Genomic DNA, 7,222 nt, shown 5'->3' on the forward strand with positions numbered 1-7,222 from the left:
TAGATGTCAGGATTTTCCAACAATCAACAATGAATTCACGGCAATCATTAGACACCTAATTTCAGATTTTTATTGAATCCAAATTTGACCATTTGCCATGTTGGGATTTGAACCCTGGTTCCCTGAACATTACCTGGGTCTGTGGGTTAACAGTCCAGCGATAATACCACTTGGCCATCGCCTCCCTGTGTTATAGAGAGCTATTGAGTAAATTGGGTCTGTACTCACTGGTGTTTAGAAATTTGAGCGGTGACCTTACTGAAACATACAAGATCCTTAGGAGAGCTGAAAGGATAATTCTTCTAAAAGGAGTGAATCTGTGGAATTCTTTTCCAGAGAGGGCTGTCAAGGCTGTACCATTAAGTACATTCAAGGCTAAGATGGACAGATTTTTATTTAGTTCCAGAATTGGGGGTTATCAAGAAATGCAGGAAAGTGGATTTGAGGACCATCAGATCTCATTGAATGGATTAGCAGACTTGATGGGCTGAATGGCCTACTTCTACATCATATGGTCTTATTGAGAAACAGAAGAAACAGATAATCTGGAGAGATGAATAGAGGTGGGGAAATGTTCTGATACCAGTTGGTCCGAGCTTGTGGGCTATTCCTGTAATTTCTGTCTACATTGCTGTAGCTATAAGAGCAGTTAGAAAGTATGATATTGGCTACAAAGTACTTTTACTTTGGACTATTCTTGTCAAAGATGTTACATAAATGCAAGTCTTCCTTTCAGAGAAGCGTGTCATGTATGAAGACCCAGCAGTTTGGAATCTGTTAGAGAGAGGCATTGGAATACCCAATCAATCCAGAGGCAATGAAAAACACCACGGTCATTTATAAAATGAAAAGTAAACTTTAATGAACCCTGGAGCACAAAATATACGTCTTTGGTTGTACAAATTCACTAGTTCCAGTCTGAGATGAGCCTAGAGGAAGCAGCAAACTGCTCCTGTTTAATGTAGTGAGAGTGGCTCTCTGCTGTGTCCAGGGATCACCAATGATTCCCACACACAAATCTTTCCAGTTCATAATTAAAATGCGAAACCAGTGGAGAACCTGCATCAAGCTGTCCCGATCACTTAGAACCCCATGCGATTCGACTGAAAACAACTTTCTGCAAATAAGCCCCTAAATGATTTGTACCAAATTTATCCCATTAGCAGCACATTCTAAACTTGCGTGGGTCTGGGACAAGGATCCGAGGACAATCAGAATGATAACTTGTATCCTATTGCTGGGAAGGAGATGGTGAAGTGGGAGGTGTATTATCCACACTGCCCTACAATCATCCATCACTTCTCTACGAGAAGTGGGCAGCAATGTAAGGGATGCTGACTGATATTACACTCCAGGAAACCCCCTATTCCTCACATTCCATCACTGAGAGGGAACAGAGATAGACAGTGGACCCAGGACCATCCATCGCAGCCCACAATGCCTATTCCCACACCCCCCCACGACTGACCTCCCAATTCTCTCAGCAAATTCTCCCACTGGTTCGGAGAAGGTCACAACACGATGACCCCAGCGACAAACTCTGTGTGCTTGGTTGATAACTCCATCCACAGCTGACTAATTATTGAATGCAGTCTCTGTCCCTGATTTGAGCTGAACCAGGCAGGCTTGACCTTCCCTGGACCCTGATATGCTTTAGTGTTAAATGTGATCTCTAAGCCTACAGCCACCCTCCTATCCTTGTGGTAGATAGACTGTCGTAGGCTCCCTCCCCCAGTAGTGCTGAGAGGGTGGGGTCGGGAAGGAGGGGGAAGGGAAGCAGTCCTTAGTTGAATCAAACCTCTGATTCTCTGCTCCATCAGCCATGGTCTCCTTGGCTAGTGATCCCCTCTTCTCTCACAGGGACTTTGTGGCTTCATTACGAAGTTGAGTAGGTGCGCCTCCAGGTTCATGCAGCCTCCACCCTGACCCATCTGCTAACCTCCCCCCTCCCTACCCCCACCTGCCCTCCCCTCCCACCCTCTCCCCTGCCCAGGCCCACGAGGGTCCAGCTGGTAGCCTGGCACTATCCCCTTGTCCATGCAATGCTTTACTCACTCTGGTTTATGAACTACACCCCAAGACACACAATCTGCCACCACTATGAAGCACTAGGATCAAACTGCAGTTCCACATCCTGCTGATCATGCGCGAGGAGATCCGCAGCCCAGGATCAAACTACAACAGGCAGCTTTGGGCTTTGAACCTCAAACCTCTTCCCTACCCTCCCACCCCACTTCCTCATTAAAAACCGTATAAAATCCTACGGGATTAGTCTCTGCCAGAAATTAAAATCCAATTCACCTAAAAACAGAAAAGAACACAGAGTCTGTAAGATGTGAAGTGTGAGCGAGGGCACTTGGTGCTGGGAGGGCAACGTGTCCTTTTGTCAGGGCTCCTCTCACGTCGGCACGGTGCTCTCAGCACTTCGCACATGAGGCTGTAATGAATGCTTGTGGCTGTACATGGTGGCACTGGCCAGTGGGGTCAGTACTGGTAACCGGCGGGTAGTCCCCATCTCCTCGCTGTCCTCACTGAGCCGGGTGACTGAGGGGGAGAGAGATCACACACAGAAAGAGAAAACTCGTTAGAAGAGATCAAAGGGTGAGCCAAGGTGGGGAGTAGGCAAGGCTAGGCTAGGCCAGCTCATGGAGCCAAAGGGGTATGAGGAATGCTGCAATGGGAGACAAGGCTCCAGTTACTGAGCCTGGGGCCCTCAGAGGTTAATGCTTACAAATTAGCTGACAATATCACAGCCATCATTAAAACAATGCACACACAGATAAGCAACTTGAATTGTTAAGTGATTACTTTATGTATGTATATACAGTAAGATTCCACAAAGCAAGTCAGTCAGGCTGGTGAATTTAATATCAATTCAGGATAATATTTGAGTAAGAATAATCAGGGGAAAAGAATGGGCAGGCCCCAAGGAGAGCTGTTGTTAATTGAGCAGGGTCAGTACATTATCAAAAGCTGCTCATACCTGACTAATAGAATTTAACCTTTTAATGGAATTTTAAAAAAATATTTGCCAAGGTATTACATACAAGGCTGGTTAACAAAAGTTAAGCCTCATGAAAAAGAAAGCTATGTAGTCGATTGGGTAAAACAAAACTGATCTAAGGGCAGAACGCAATGAGTTGTGGTGGGAGGTTAATTTTCAGACTGGAGGCTGATAGACAGTGGGAGACCCAGCAATCAGTGCTGAGACCACCGATCTTTTTGCAATACATAAATGGCTCAGGGGTTGGAATACAGAGCTCCGTTTGAAAAAAAAACTGACAATGATACCAAATTCAGAAATATGTCAAACAGTGAGCATGACACCAATGGACTGTGACATGACCTGGACAGGCTGACAGACTGAGCCAACAAAGTGGCAGATGGAGTTTAATACGGAGAGTGTGAGGTGATGTATTTTGCCAGAGGGGATGGGGAGAGGTGATATTGACAAATTGAGACAATTCTGAAACATTTGCAGGGACAGAGGGACCTGTGGCTTCACGTACATTGAGGTTTGAAGGTGGTAGATATATTGGGAGTGTGGTTAGTAAAGCACATGGGGTCCTGGACTCAGCCTTTATAAACCTCTACTTAGGCCCCACTTCCTGTCACTGCCTGTTAGGAAGGATGTGAGGGCCCCAGAGACGGTGCAGAGAGATTTCCCAGAATGATTCCAGGGATAAGGGACTTTAATTACCAGTTTAGTTTGGAGAAGTTGGGGTTGTTCTCATTGGAGCAAAGGCAATCAAGGGTAACTTAGATTGAGGTACAAATAACGACAGGTTTTGAAGAGGTAGGCAAGGACAATTATGCTGCTGTACAAGGACTGGGGGGCATAGATTTAAGGTTTTGGGAAAGAGACACGGGGAACATGAGGAGCTGGGGTGTTTTTTAAACACAGTGAATGGTGATGATCTGATACTCTGTCTTTCTGGGATGGAGGTAGACAGGACAAACGGTTTCAAAGGGAAATTGGAGAGGAATTTGAGGGAAATGAACTTGCAGGGATGTGAGGAGAGCATGGGTGAGTGGGACTGACAGGACTGCTCTACAGGAATGCATCTCTGTGGATTGTGGTGTCACTATGGGTGAGGACATAACACTGCCATGGCTGAGGAACCTTGGAGTATTATTTTGTGCAGGGGGTGCACTGTGAGCTAGGTGGTGTTATTATCCTGTTCTGGAGGCTGGCTTCATATCTGGGACTCACTGGCTTCAGAGACGATGCAGAGTGGTTTCAACAGGCTGATGCCATTTGAGAAGCCTTCAGTGATAGGTTGTACAGATGAGGTTGGCATCTCCACAAGTGGAGAACATTAAATGTCACCCAATTAATGATGATTAAGGAGCTTTTCACATTGATAGAAATTACTTCAAATTGTCATTTGGTAAGTACAGAACTTGAATTTTACTTAAAAAATTATATCAAAGCATTTTGTCTTGAACTCATCAGAACAATTTGCAAGCATTACCAAAGTAAAGGGAAAGCAGTATTTATGATAAATAAGATGAGTGCTGATTGATTAGCAAGTGAACTTGGTTTGGAAGGAATACTGCCACATAGATTGTATTAGTAAATGATGATGTGGACGTGCCGGTGCTGGACTGGGATGGACAAGGTCAGAAATCACACAACACCAGGTTATAGTCCAACAGGTTTATTTGAAAACACAAGCTTTCAGAGTGTAGTTCCTTTGTCAGGTGATGAAGGGGCTACGCTCCAAAAGCTTGTGTTTTCAAATAAACCTGTTGGACTCTGACCTGGTGTCATCTCATTTCTGACCTTAGTAAATAATGACTGACAGTTAACTGTCAAGCCCTGTTTAAATTTTAAACCAGGTAGGCTGATTCTGATTGGTTAACAGGTGGAGCCAGTTGCTTCAGTAGGCTATTACTTTGCAGAAAAGGGCCCTCTTGTGGTGCAGTGTCAGTGTCCCTACCTATGGACTGAGGGTCCTGGGTTCAAGCCCCTCCTGCTCCAGAGGCATGTAATAATATCTCTGAACAGGTTGATTAGAAAACAGATTGCTTTGCATGAACTACACAAGTGATGCTCGCCACTAACAGGACGCTGCTGTCAAACAATGGGGTATATGAATTTCAGTGTCAGTGTGATGCCAAGCTTTGGAGGCCATCCATTCCAAAGACCAACTGATCATATCAAACAGGGTGTCTGTTTGTCTATTTGGAACAAGTTACTGAACATACCGAATCACCCACACCTGCAAAGCTGAAACACAATGTGATTCTGCAATTAGACAACATTGCTCAGAAAATCCTCAGTGTGTGAAGAACCAATTTCACGCTGGCCGTTGGGCTTGTCATCAGTTCTGAGTGACACACTTGCTGTTATCCATTGGTTCATTACTCAGGGCAATACGCTGACCGGAGTCAACTTGCCTGATTTTAAAAAAGTTTGGCAGTTGACTAATGGCTGCATTCTCCATAGCAACACCTCAACCAATAACAGCCCTTTTTCCAGCCAATCAGTCCTCTCCTCTCATGCAGTATAAATGCCGTCTTCCCTTGTATCTGAACTTCTTACAAATTGTCTTGTTGAGTGCAAGACAAAAAGCTTCCCAGAAAGTGTTTTTTCTTTCAGCAACACTCAATAAATTATCGATCTCTATCTGGGTAAACAAGGGGAGAGTGAAATCTCAGCCAGGCTGATTAGGGATGATAGTGGGAGACTGACCTTCACACAAAGGGGAAAGGAAATCTCCCCTCCAGAAAAGTTGCTGAATCTTAGGAGATAATTTAAACTCAAACAAAGATGCTGTTAGACTTTGACTGGGTAAAGTTACTCTCAGGATTATGAACTGAAGGCATGTAGATAGAATGATGACGCTGACCTCTGATCTAAGCTTCTTTAAAATTTGTTTTTAGATGAGTATTGCAGGCAGAACAAGCGCCTATTGTGCGCCTCCTCCAGTAGCTCACTGCCAATCCTACTCACTCTGGGGTGAAAACAAAACATGCTGGAGATCACAGCAGGTCAGGCAGCATGCACAGAGAGAGAGCAAGCTAATGTTTCGAGATTAGATGACTCTTCATCAGAGCTGATGTGAAATGTGGTGGAGGCAACATTTATGCAGTAGTGTGGGGTTGGGGGGGATAGGGTGGAGGAGTGCTGAGGGGGGAAACGATGCTGATAATTCAGATTAAGTGGATGGAATGGGAGAATGGCAGAACAGACAGTCACACTGGGGTTGGGGGGAGGGGAGAGAGGGCATGGTGACAGAGAATGTAACAAAGAGAAGGAGTGGGTTCACAATCTGAATACTAAGTCCAGAAGGCTGTAAAGTGCCTAGTCTGAAGATGACATAACACAGTGTGGAGCTGGAGGAACACAGCAGGCCAGGCAGCATCAGAGAAGCAGGAAAGTCGACGTTTCGGGTCAGGACCCTTCTTCAGAAGTTCTTCCAGTTTGCGTTGTGATTCACTGGAGCACTGCAGCATGCTGAGGACAGACACATGGAGCATGCGAGCAGGATATTGTGTTAAAATAACCGGCTATGGGAAGGTCAAGCTCATACTTGCTCACAGGCCGGAGGTGTTCCGCAAAGCGGTTACCCAGCCTGCGTTTGGTTTCTCCAATGTAGAGTAGGCCACATTGGGTACAGTGGCTACAAAGCACAGATTGGAGGAGGTACAGGTGACTGTTTGGGCCTTTAGATGGTGAGCAGGGAGGAGGCGAAGAGGCAGGTGTTGCACCTTCTGAGGTAACATGGGAAGGTGCTGTGGCCATTGAGGAATAGACTAAGGTGTCCCAGAGTGAACAGTCCCTGCTACATGCAGACAGGGGTGAGCACATGCTGAAGGCAGTAAATCCAGGTTAAAGTGCAAACAGGTCATAACCCCCATCCCAACCCCAACACAGGTTCTGTGCACACACCAGGTCTACCCTACCCCAAATCCACAGCTCCTTAAAGCAGCGACTCTCCTGAAGTAAAAGATCAAAAAGTGTCAGAAGGATGTGCCATCGCAGACTAAGCAGAGAATTTACTGGTGAGAATATAACCCACACTGACTGACTGACACCAACCTCGCTCACACGGAGTTCAATGACTCTCAATGTAGGCCAAAGAGGGCAAAGGTCAAAGGCAGGGACGCCACTGGCTGTCTCATCTGAGCCGAGAGAGTCACTGGCAAAGAGGCGGGGAGAGTGGGGTGATGGGGGGGGATGGGGGGGGGTAGGGGGGGGGGGGGTAGGGCAGAG

At 46.0% G+C, this 7,222-nt stretch overlaps 1 long non-coding RNA gene across 1 annotated transcript in view; it reads right to left on the reverse strand.

Moving 5' to 3' along the window:
- Window positions 1-840: 840 nt before the first annotated feature.
- Window positions 841-7,222, reverse strand: part of LOC125486695 — a 7,723-nt gene continuing 1,341 nt past the window's right edge. The window contains exon 2 of the long non-coding RNA XR_007265334.1: window positions 841-2,544. This is a non-coding gene — a long non-coding RNA (uncharacterized LOC125486695). The remainder of the gene's footprint in view (window positions 2,545-7,222) is intronic.

This window comes from Rhincodon typus, chromosome 2, assembly GCF_021869965.1.
Source record: "Rhincodon typus isolate 14 chromosome 2, sRhiTyp1.1, whole genome shotgun sequence".
Lineage (NCBI taxonomy): Eukaryota > Metazoa > Chordata > Chondrichthyes > Orectolobiformes > Rhincodontidae > Rhincodon > Rhincodon typus.